At 43.2% G+C, this 12,248-nt stretch overlaps 1 protein-coding gene across 1 annotated transcript in view; it reads right to left on the bottom strand.

The window, feature by feature from the left end:
- The window catches only part of ADCY5 (adenylate cyclase 5), a 477,676-nt gene that overhangs the window by 334,656 nt on the left and 130,772 nt on the right, over positions 1 to 12,248 (bottom strand).

The raw sequence follows: 12,248 nt of genomic DNA, 5'->3' as shown, positions 1-12,248 counted from the left end.
AAAAATTTTATATCATCGCTTATTCTATTCTTTCAAATTTTGAATGTAATTCTTGCTTTTAGTTTTAATGTAATCCGCCTTGAACCGCAAGGTAATGGCGGAATAGAAATCACTAATGTAATGTAATTAGATTAGAAATACCCACTGAACTTACCCAAGCACGTATTCGCAAGGGGGTGTACACAAAGACACTGCCTGGGCAGGACATGGGCAGGGATCTCGCTTACAGACATGGTTTACAGATTGTGCGCGGCTGCTGTATTTAGGTGGCCAGAGTTATGCAATGCTCTACAGCTGGTGTAACTGCAGACATCCAAATGATATGTGCTCTGATACTGTGTTTCTCCCCAAATAAGACAGTGTTTTATATTAATTTTGGGCCCAAAAAACGCACTAGGTCTTATTTTCGGGGTAGGGCTTATTTTTTTTTTCATGTACATGATCATCTCTCTGTTCCTCTCCTTCACCCCAATTCTTCCTCTTCCCTTTCTCTCCCCCACATGCGTAGCATCTTTCCTCCCCTCTCACCCATCCCCTTGTGCCTTCCCTCTGCAGCATCTTTCTATCCCTCCCTCCCATCCCTTGTGCAGCAGAACCCTTGAGCACTCCCCCACCCCGCTGCGCAGCCGAACCCCCACTGACCCTCCCATCCTTCCATCCCATCTGAACCCCGCCAACCAGAGCCCTACATACCTCCCTCCAGAGCAGCAACGGGCCGGCAGCACTCTAAACAGGCTGCTTTGCAGCCTTCTCTCGTCAGGGAATTCCCTCTGCTGCATCACTGATGATGTCATCAGTAACGTAGCACACAGAAAGCCCCGATGGGAGAAGGCTGCAATGCAGCCTGTTTAGAGTGCTGCCGGCCTGACACTGCTCTGGAAGGAGGTATGTAGGGTTTGCGGTCGGCAGGGTTCGAATGGGAGGGTTATCTGAGATTCCACTCTACCGCCTTTCTGTGGTTATAATCAAAGAACTTTACATATTATATACAGGCACTTATTTTGTACCTGGGGAAATGGGTTAAGTGACATGGCCAGGGTCACAAGGAGATGCACTGGGAAATGAATTCATCAATTCGCCAGGTTCTCAGGTCACTGCATGAACCACTAGGCAACTCCTCCACTCCACACTTAAAACTCTGCCCCAGAACATACCTATATACGTGCGTATAAGTACACACCTTCTTGGCAATGCAGGTAACACAGCAGCACAGTAGATGACAGAAGATAAAGACCTGCATGGTCTATCTAGTCTGTTCAACAAAAATAAACTAATAGCATACGATATGATGTGATATAACACATGCAAGCTTGATCTTGAGTTGTCCTTGCAATTTTAGGGGCAAGTCTGTAGAAATTTGCCCAGAAGAAGTTTCAATTTTCAAGCCCCAGTCCTGCCCAACCAAATCTGCCTAGCCACACTCCAGACACAGACCACAGGAGTCTTCCTGGCAGGAGCCTCAACTACTGAAATTACTGTCTAAGCATAGCTACGTTCTGTTTTATTCATAAGAACGTAAGAATAGCCTTACTGGTCAGACCAATGGTCCATCAAGCCCAGTAGCCCATTCCCACGGTGGCCAATCCAGGTCACTAGTAGCAGGCCAAAACCCAAAGAGTAGCAACATTCCATACAGAATCTCAAAGAATAGCAAGATTCCGGAATCCCAGAGAGTAACAAGATTCTGGAACCCCAAAGAGTTGCAACATTCCATACAGAATCTCAAAGAATAGCAAGATTCCGGAATCCCAGAGAGTAACAAGATTCTGGAACCCCAAAGAGTTGCAACATTCCATACAGAATCTCAAAGAATAGCAAGATTCCAGAATCCCAGAGAGTAACAAGATTCTGGAACCCCAAAGAGTTGCAACATTCCATACAGAATCTCAAAGAATAGCAAGATTCCGGAATCCCAGAGAGTAACAAGATTCTGGAACCCCAAAGAGTAGCAACATTCCATACAGAATCTCAAAGAATAGCAAGATTCCGGAATCCCAGAGAGTAACAAGATTCTAGAACCCCAAAGAGTTGCAACATTCCATACAGAATCTCAAAGAATAGCAAGATTCCGGAATCCCAGAGAGTAACAAGATTCTGGAACCCCAAAGAGTTGCAACATTCCATACAGAATCTCAAAGAATAGCAAGATTCCGGAATCCCAGAGAATAACAAGATTCTGGAACCCCAAAGAGTTGCAACATTCCATACAGAATCTCAAAGAATAGCAAGATTCCTGAATCCCAGAGAGTAACAAGATTCTAGAACCCTAAAGAGTAGCAACATTCCATACAGAATCTCAAAGAATAGCAAGATTCCGGAATCCCAGAGAGTAACAAGATTCTGGAACCCCAAAGAGTTGCAACATTCCATACAGAATCTCAAAGAATAGCAAGATTCCGGAATCCCAGAGAATAACAAGATTCTGGAACCCCAAAGAGTTGCAACATTCCATACAGAATCTCAAAGAATAGCAAGATTCCTGAATCCCATAGAGTAACAAGATTCTAGAACCCCAAAGAGTTGCAACATTCCATGCTACCAATACAAGGCAGGCAGTGGCTTCCCCCATGTCTTTCTCAATAATAGACTATGGACTTTTCCTCCAGGAACTTGTCCAAACCTTTCTTAAAACCAGCTACGCTATCCGCTCTTACCACAGCCTCCTGGTTTTGCCTCCATCACCCTCTCATCACTTCAGGCATCCACCACCCCTCTCCGTGAAAAAGTGCTTCCTGATGTTACTAAGTCACCTCCCCCTATAAGCTCAATTCATGTCGTTTATCTTTGATTAAACTGCATCAAATACACCATAAATAAAAAGGAACACCAATGAAAATAGGACATTTTAAATTTAAGTTTGGATGTATTTGTTGTAAAGCATTAACAGGTCTAATCCCAGAGTATGTTAAAGAATCTTTCATCATTACAAATTCTAAGCATTCTAGAAAATCTCACTCACTCTTCTCATTTCCTTTTGCAAAGGGATACAAATATAAGAAATTCCAGGAACGACTGTTGGCCTTCCAGGCAGCCTCACGGATTAGGGATTTGACGCACATATTTACACTTTCAAATTCGTCCATCACTTTGCTGACCCCTCCCACGTCCAACAGGGCTTATTCTAGGCGTTTTTGACTTGGACGAATATTTGGATGAAAATGTGGCATAAAAACGGACGATTTAGCAGCTTGGACGATCAGACGGCTGGACGTATAGTTAGATGATTTTCAGAAAAAAAATTATTTGGGGTGTATTTTTCGGAAATGTGTCCTAAGCCGTGTCTGACTTTGGACGACTTAGACGAAAACGGACTTAGACGTTTCTTTCGATTATGCCCCTCCATGTCTTCAAAAGTATTTGAAACCGAGAACACGAAGATTCCAAGCGTAAAAGAATCCGTAAAGAGTTCCATAATGCAGGGACAAAAGGCAAAGAATTTTGTTTTTCAAGGGATGTCCTTTAGTTCTACCACCTACCCTTTGTAAAAACCTTTTTTTTTTTTTTTGCATATAAAACAAGGCTTTACGCAAGAGAAAGGTTATAACATCTCTCTCCCTACTGCAGATTTGTTTTCATCCTTCCCGTGACCTGTATCAGCAGACATCCAGTGTGCAGCGTCAGTACAATATGTAAACTGCTTTGCCCGTATTCATCCTACGTTACTGATCTTGCTCCTCATTAGAGCTTGTTTAGAAAATGGTGGCAGGTGGTACAGGTGCAACGAAAATAATATAAACACGTTTAAGCCACCGAAGTGCGCAAAGCCTTTGTAATCTCTGCCTCTGTCAACTGGGAGCTCATTTCGCTGAAGCCTGCTGTGTTTCATCTTAAAATTGGACTCCACACATTTTCCATTGTTTCCGAGACTTGTGTTCTGTCATTTGGTTGTTGTCTGATTGCAGTCACAACAAACAGCGTGTAAATGTTAGCACCTAGGTTAGAGAATGAATGCATAATGGCAAATATTTCAAAGAGATCCAAACAGTGAACTCCATCACTGTCAGCATACAGTTAAAGGCACCTGACCTTGGCTATTTGTTGACGTCAAAGTTGGCCAAAATGTTCTTTGCTCTTAAACTCCTGAAAACAATACAAGTTGCACTGACCTAATCTTTCAGTGACCTGTCAAAAGCGCGCCGGACATTGGCGTGCTGAAAATTGTGCGCAGGGATGAATGCGCGCCACGTGAAGCCGTTATTACCGTTCCCCCACTACACTGAGAAATACTCACGCTCATGTTGAGAGGGAGTGTGGGAAGGACCCCCCCCCAATACACCGATATACTCTTCTCCCGAACACCGGCTCTTCCGCTCTGACGGGCAGTGTGGGAGGAACCCCCACAACCCCCCTCAATGTGAGTGTATTTCTCAGTGTACTGGGGGGGTTCCCCCCAAACCTCCCTCTCAGTGCTAACGGGATGGTAATAACGGCTTCAGGCGACGCACATTCATTCCTGCATGCAACTGTCAGCACGGCTTTGTCGGCACGCTTTTGTCCTGCGCTCAAACGTTGGTGTACCAATTTATGCATTCCCATCTTCTGAAAGAGCTGGCTAAATGGTTATGCTTCTACCCGTGACGTAGCACGGGTGAGTGGCGCCCCTCCCCGGCTCTTTTCCGACCTCCACTGCCGCAAGAACGCCCCTCCCTCTTCCCTTCCCCCATACCTCTTTAATTTTCCCGGCACGAGCAGCATTGCGAACCTGCCGCTTGCGTCATGCCTGCTCTCCCTCTGATATCACTTCTTAGGCACGGGACCCGGAAGTGATGTCAGAGACAGCCGAAGCCAATGCGGGCAGCACGCTCATGACGCTGCTCGTGCCGGGAAAATCAAAAAGAGGTACGAGGAAAGAGAAGGGGCACACGCAAGCGACGGGGGGAATCAGGAAAGAGCGGAGAGAAGGACAGGTGCTGCTCCCCCCCCCAAGACGGCGCCTGGGATAGACTGCCCCCCTTACTACGGCACTGGCTTCTACTACTACCACTTCTCATTTCTATAGAGCTGAGAGATGAATGCAACGCTGTACATTAAACATATAAAAGACAATTCCTGCTCAATGCAGTTTCCTATCTAATTAAAACGGTTTATACTCAGTCGCGCGCGAGACACCAGCGCGCCGACAATGGAGGGCAGACAATTCGGTGCAAGACACCAGCGCGCCGCAGGAAAACTTAGTTTTAAAGAGCTCCGAAGCGGGGTGTGAGTGGGGAACCCCCCCCACTTTACTGCATAGTGTTCGCGCTGTGTTGGGGGGGGGTTTGGGGGGTTGGAACCCTCCATTACAGAGAAAACTGAACTTTTTCTGATTTTTTTCAGGAAAAGTTCCGTTTTCTCTATAATGTGGGGGGTTGCACCCCCCCACACCCCCCCCAAAGGCAGCGCGAACAGTATGCAATAACAACACCCCCCCCGTCAGAGCTCTTTAAAACTGTTTTCCCGCGGCGTGCTTGTGTCTTGCGCTGAATTGTCAGCGCTCGATTGTCGGCATGCTGGTGTCTGGTGCGCAATTGTCCCGTCACCATTAAAACAAACAGCACAAGTAGGAGTTAGGGAATTTCTCACAGAGAGAATGACAACACAGCGTCTCCTCCTTTTATGGAGATTCACTGCCACAGAGGGGCGTAGAGCTCACGGCACTGATACAAATAAGGTGGCATGAGGCATGACCAGGTCATGAGATGGCAGAGTCTTTCATCAGCTAATTTCTGAACCGGCCTTTTCCACTTCACTGCACAATGAGCAAAAGAGGCTCGTTTTCAAAAAAGATAGGAATCAGAACCTAAGAATAGCCTTACTGGGTCAGACCAATGGTCCATCTAGCCCAGTAGCCCATAGTAGGTGGCCAAACCAGGTCCTTAGTACCTGGCAAAAACCCAAATAGTAGCCGCATCCCATGCCACCGATTCGGGGTAAGCAGTGACTTCCCCCATGTCTGTCTCAACAGCCGTTTATGGACTTTTCCTCCAGGAACTTGTCCAAACCTATAAGAACATAAGAATAGCCTTACTGAATCAGACCAATGGTCCATCTAGCTCAGTATCCCGTCTTCATGGAGGTCAATCCAAGTCACAAGTACCTGGCAAAACCCCCAAATAACAGCAGCATTCCATGTTACTGACTCATGTCTGTCTCAACAGCAGACTATGGACTTTTCCTCCAGGAACTTGACCAAACATTTTTTAAACCAGCTACATTAACCGCTCTTACCACATCCTCTGGCATCGTGCACCAGAGCTTAACTATTTTATTGGTTTTAAAAGTATTACTCTGTACCTTCATCGTGTGCCCCCTACTCTTTGTAAATCTTGATGCATAAACCAGCACTTGGAAATCTTACTAGTCAAAACGTCCAAGTGGGCATTTTCAAAACTGACCAGATGTCTTTCTGGTCATTTTGTCTCCAGTGTGTCTAAATCTTAAAGGGTCATGATAGAGGTGTATTGGGTGGAACTAGCACTTGGATGTTTTACAGTGATAATCAAATTTTTCAAAACGTCCAGGGAACAGTTTGAACGTTTTGGGCTAGACCTGTTTTTAAAATGAATAAGGGCCAAAAAGGTACCCAAACTGACCTAGATGACCACTGCAGGAATGAAAATATGACCCCCTCACTCTTCCCCAATGGTCACTGGCCCCCCTCCCATACCCAAATATGTGCATGAAATAATACAGGTCTGTGTCTATGACAGCTGAAGATACTATGGCCAGTCCTAGTAGAGCTGCAAGCAGGTCTCTGGAGTAGCCTGGTGCGCAGTGCAGTAGATTGCAGAGAAGGGGACCCAGGCCCATATGCCACCCTAACTAGTACACGTTTGGTGGAAAGTGTGAGCCCACCAAAAACCCACTCTACTGTCATATAGGTAACACCTGCAGGTATAAGCTATTGGGGTGGTAGACAGGTAGGTTTCAGTAGGTTTTGGAGGGCTCACCATATAATGTACAAGAGTTATAGTGAGATGTGTACCTGGTACCCTTAATGTGAAGTCCACAGCAGTGCCCCCTAAGGTGCCCCACTGCTCTGCTGGCATGTCATAAAAACATAAGAATAGCCGTACTGGGTCCAAACCAATGGTCCATCAAGCCCAGTAGCCTGTTCTCACGGTGGCCAATCCAGGTCCCTAGTACCTGGCCAAAACCCAAGGAGTAGCAACATTCCATACAGAATCTCAAAGAATAGCAAGATTCCGGAACCCCATTGAGAGCAACATTCCAGAGCTGAGATTGTGATGTCATAATGCCTCATTCCACAGTGCCTCAGAGCCAACCTCATCAGTGATATTATAATGGCTTAATTATCCTATACTTGGCTCACGTAAGAACATAAGAATAGCCTTATTGGGTCAGACCAATGGTCCATCAAGCCCAGAAGCCCATTCTCACAGTGGCCAATCCAGGTCCCCAGCACCTGGCCAAAACCCAAGGAGTAGCAACATTCCATACAGAATCTCAAAGAATAGCAAGATTCTGGAACCCCAATGAGAGCAACATTCCAGAGCTGAGATTGTGATGTCATAATGCCTCATTCCACAGTGCCTCAGAGCCAACCTCATCAGTGATATTATAATGGCTTAATTATCCTATACTTGGCTCACGTAAGAACATAAGAATAGCCTTATTGGGTCAGACCAATGGTCCATCAAGCCCAGAAGCCCATTCTCACGGTGGCCAATCCAGGTCCCCAGCACCTGGCCAAAACCCAAGGAGTAGCAACATTCCATACAGAATCTCAAAGAATAGCAAGATTCCAGAATCCCAGAGAGTATCAAGATTCTAGAACCCCAAAGAGTAGCAACATTCCATGCTACCAATCCAGGGCAAGCAGTAGCTTCCCCCATGTCTTTCTGGCCAGAGCATTAAAAATGCTGGGCCCTCCTACATGCTAATAGTTTATTTTGGATATTTTTAATTTAGACTTTTTTGTTAATAAAAATTAGACATCTCACTGGACAAAGCATCTAGCTGAGCTAGTTTTGAAAAAGATAAGACATCTTGCAGGTTTGAAAATCGAGTTTAATAAAAATTGGTCATACCGCCTAATCAAACTTTTCTCCACCCAATTTTTGGACGTTTTTCTCCAAACACCCAAAGTCAGACTTAGACATCCTATTGAAAATGCCCCTTAAAATCTACACCAGAATGGCCATCTGCCCTATTCCTCACAAGAAAGTCCCTTTATCTAGGCAGTGACAGAACAAACAGCAAAACTTAGCAGCAACAAATATACCGTCCATTATTATCATTAGGGAATAATAAGTTACTCCTTCCACAATACAGCAAGTTTCTCCTAGTAACAAAGAGTTGATACGTTGTTTAGCAAGTACAACATGCCCACTCAACAGGGATATGCATTATGGGTTCGCTTGTCACGGGGACTCCCATTGTAGTCAATGCTCTTTTTCTTCCCAGCAGATAATGACTAAAATGATCAGAGAAAATCCAAAAATGCTGTTTCTGCAGATCCATTAGCTTTATCAACCTACATGAACATAGCTGTGCCAACAGGCTCTTAAGATGGAAACATGTCAGTGGTCTTTGCTTTTTTTTTAAGTGAAGGCCGTTTTGGATCCAAAAGAGCTGACGGAGAGCCGTTAAGTACGTATTTTCCTACCTGGGGGCCATGATTCCAACAACACTTCTTGACATTCATTGCTACCAGAACACCTGGCCTTGGTCACACAATGTGGAACACAGATACAGTACTCCCCCGATATTCACGGGGGTTCTGTTCCAGGAACCCCCGCAAATGTCGAAAAACCACCTCTTCCTGTACTAAAGTCGGGCCTCACCAACCAGGAGCTCTTTATAATAGTCTCTACCATTTTGCCCAGCACCTACGTCAGACTCAATGATCTATAATTTCCTCTGGAACCCTTTTTAAAAATCGGAGTCATGTTGGCCACCCTCCCATCTTCTGGTACCATGCTGGATTTTAAAGAAAAATTACAAATTATTAACAATAGCTCTGCAAGTTTGTTTTTCAATTCTGTCAGTACTCTGGGATGTATACCATCCAGTCCAGACGATTTGCTACAATTCGATTTGTCAAATTTATCATTACATCATCCAGTGTTACAGAGATTTGTTTGAGTTTCTCTGAATCATCAGAATTGAATACCATTTCTGACACCGGTAACACCCCCACATCTTCTCGGTGAAGATCAAAGCAAAGAGGTATTGGTGTTATAGAAATAAAAATTGTATTGTATTGTATCTCTCTGCTATGGCCTTGTCTTCCCTAAGAGCCCCTTTTACCCCTTGATTATCTAGTAGTCCAACTGATTCTCTTCCTGGCTTCTTCCTTTTAATATACTTTAAAAAATATTTTACTGTGTGTTTTTGCTTCCAGCAGAATCTTCTTTTCAAGGTCTCTCTTTGCCTTCATTAGCACCTTGCATTTGACTCCCCATTCCTTGTGCTGTTTACAATTATTTTCAGTCGGATCCTTCTTCCACTTTCTGAAGGATTATTTTTTTAGCTCTAACAGCTTCCTTCACCTCACTCCTTAACCACACCAGTTGCCGTTTGGTCTTCCTTCCTCCTTTATTAATACATGGAATATATCTAGTCTGGGCTTCCAAGATGGTATTTTTGAATAACATCCATGCCTGATCTAAATTTTTGACCTTTCGCCTCATGTTATCATAGTCTCCTCTTTTAAAGGTAAGCGCTGTTATATTGGATTTCTTGTGTGAACTTACTCATGCACTCCACTAAGAACCAGGGGCTCCTTTTACAAAGGTGCGCTAGCATTTTTAGCACATGCACAAGATTAGTGCGTGCTAGCCGAAAAATTACCGCCTGCTTAAAAGGAGGCGGTAGCGATTAGCACGCACTAAAACCGCTAGAGCACCTTTGTAAAAGGAGCCCTAGGTCTAGAACTGCTTCACCTTTTGTCGTTTTCAGAACCAGCTGCTCCATAAAGCAGTCCTTGATTTCATCAAGGAATTTTATCTCCCCAGCATGCCCTGATGTTACATTTACCCAGTCAATACTGGGATAGTTAAAATCACCCATTATTTTTGTGCTACCCAGTTTGTTAGCCTCCCTAATTTCTGATAACATTTCAGCATCTGTCCATTCATCCTAGAATTTCTACCCAAAGGGATATTTCTAGGTGTGTTTCTGCTCCTGTAGAATTTTTAGTCCCTTTGTTTCAAGACCCTCCTTAACATAACTCTACGCCTCCACTAATTTGATCCAACCTATCATTGTGATATAGTTTGTATCCCAGCATGACAGTGTCCCATTAATTATCTTCCTTCCACCAGGTCTCAGAGATGCCTATTATATCTACCTTTTCATTTAGAGCAATATATTCTAATTCTCCCTTCTTGTTTCTTAGGCTTCTAGCATTTGCATAAAAACATTTCAAACAGTGTTTATCATATCTATTTACAATTTGCTCAGCAATTGGCATGGATAATTTGCAATCTTTAAAATCAGCCTGCTCTGTATTCAAGGAAACCTGGTCTACCGTGGGCCTGTATTGCCATCTCACTATTGAGATACTCTGTCTTTCCTTTCATGATTATATCTTTTAATAATAATAATAACTTTATTTTTCTATACCACCAACACCCCAAAAGTTCTAGGCGGTTCACAGAATAAAGATGACTGAACATTCCAGTGCTGATACAAAGCACAAAGAAAAGCAGTACAATATTTCAATAGTGAAAAATACAATAAGAAACTATGACATAATCATCAATCAAGTAACGAATTTTTTTGAACAAATAGGTCTTAACCAATTTTCTAAAGGTGCAATAAGATGTAGATTGTTGAATCAAGTCATCTAACCATACTTGAACTTGACTTGCTTGATAAGCCAAAGATCAATCAAAATAATGGCAATTTTTGGGATTAGGGCTCTGTAACACCTCTGGACATGTCCAGAAATCCTCTTCTGTAATCCGCCTTGAACTGTAAGGTAACGGCGGAATAAAAATCACTAATGTAATGTAAATAAACCATTACGCTGAGTAGGCCTAGTTGAACGGTACCATTCAAAATGAGAGAGGAGATATAGCGGAGCTAATCCAAATAACATCTTATAGCAAATACAAGCAAATTTGAAAAGTACTCTTGCTTCCATTGGCAACCAGTGCAGCTGACGGTAGTAAGGGCTGACATGTTCCTGTTTTTATAATCCAAAAATTAAACGGACCGCTGTATTTTGGATTAGCTTTAATCTTCCTAAGACGGTTTTATAAACTCCTAAATAGATTATATTGCAATAGTCAAGAATAGATAAAATTAACTAGTAATCTGAAAGAAGTAGGGTCAAAGTATTTTTTGATGGAACGTAACTTCCATAATGCAAAGAAATATTTCTTTACAAGCATATCAGTATGCTCCCCCAGGGTTGAATATGACTCCTAAAATTTTAAGAGACGAGGCCATTGGATATTCTTGTCCTCTTAAAAGAGAGTTTTATCTGTAATTTTATCGTTGGGACTAGCCAAAAAGAATCTGCTTTTTTCAGTGTTTAATTTCAAATTAAATTCAATGGTCCATTGTTCAATCTGATTTAGGATAAAAGTAATCTGATTTTTTATTTCAGTGGTAAAATAAATGACTGGTATCAGTATTGTGATGTCATCAGCATAAATGTAAAAGATTGGCCAAAGAAGCAACACAGATGTTGAATATCGTGGGTGATAATGGTGAACCTTGAGGTACCCCACAAGGGTTACTCCAAGAATTGGAGTACTGACCATTGCTAAAGGCTTGATACGATCTTTTTTCCAAGAAACCCTGAAACCAGTCTCGAACTTTTCCAGAAACAACCCAATAGAATCTCATGGTCCACCAAGTCAAAAGCGTTACTAAGATCAAATTGTGGTAGTGTGGTAGTGCCTTGGCTGAATAAGGAGTGAATATGATCAATCAAAGAGGCTACAACCGTTTCTGTACTGAAACCTTGTCTAAAACCCGATTGGTGAACATGAAGAATATGAAATTGTTCCAGATGTTAAACTAATTCTAAATTGACCAGACCTTCCATTATTTTACAGAACAAAGGTATACTTGCACCGAACCACGCTCTTTTGAGCGACTGTCGGCCTTCCCCCAGTTTCTAGTTTTAAAGCTGCTCTACCTCCTTTTTAAATGTTGACGCCAGCAGCCTGGTTCCACCCTGGTTAAGATGGAGCCCATCTTTGCGGAATAGGTACCCCCCTTTCCCAGTAGGTCGTCCGGTTCCTAACAAATCTAAAAAAAACCCTCTTTCCTGCACCATCGTCTCATCC

This window comes from Geotrypetes seraphini, chromosome 5 (genome assembly GCF_902459505.1).
Source record: "Geotrypetes seraphini chromosome 5, aGeoSer1.1, whole genome shotgun sequence".
NCBI classification, from domain to species: domain Eukaryota; kingdom Metazoa; phylum Chordata; class Amphibia; order Gymnophiona; family Dermophiidae; genus Geotrypetes; species Geotrypetes seraphini.
This window is presented reverse-complemented; position numbering and strand designations above follow the sequence as displayed.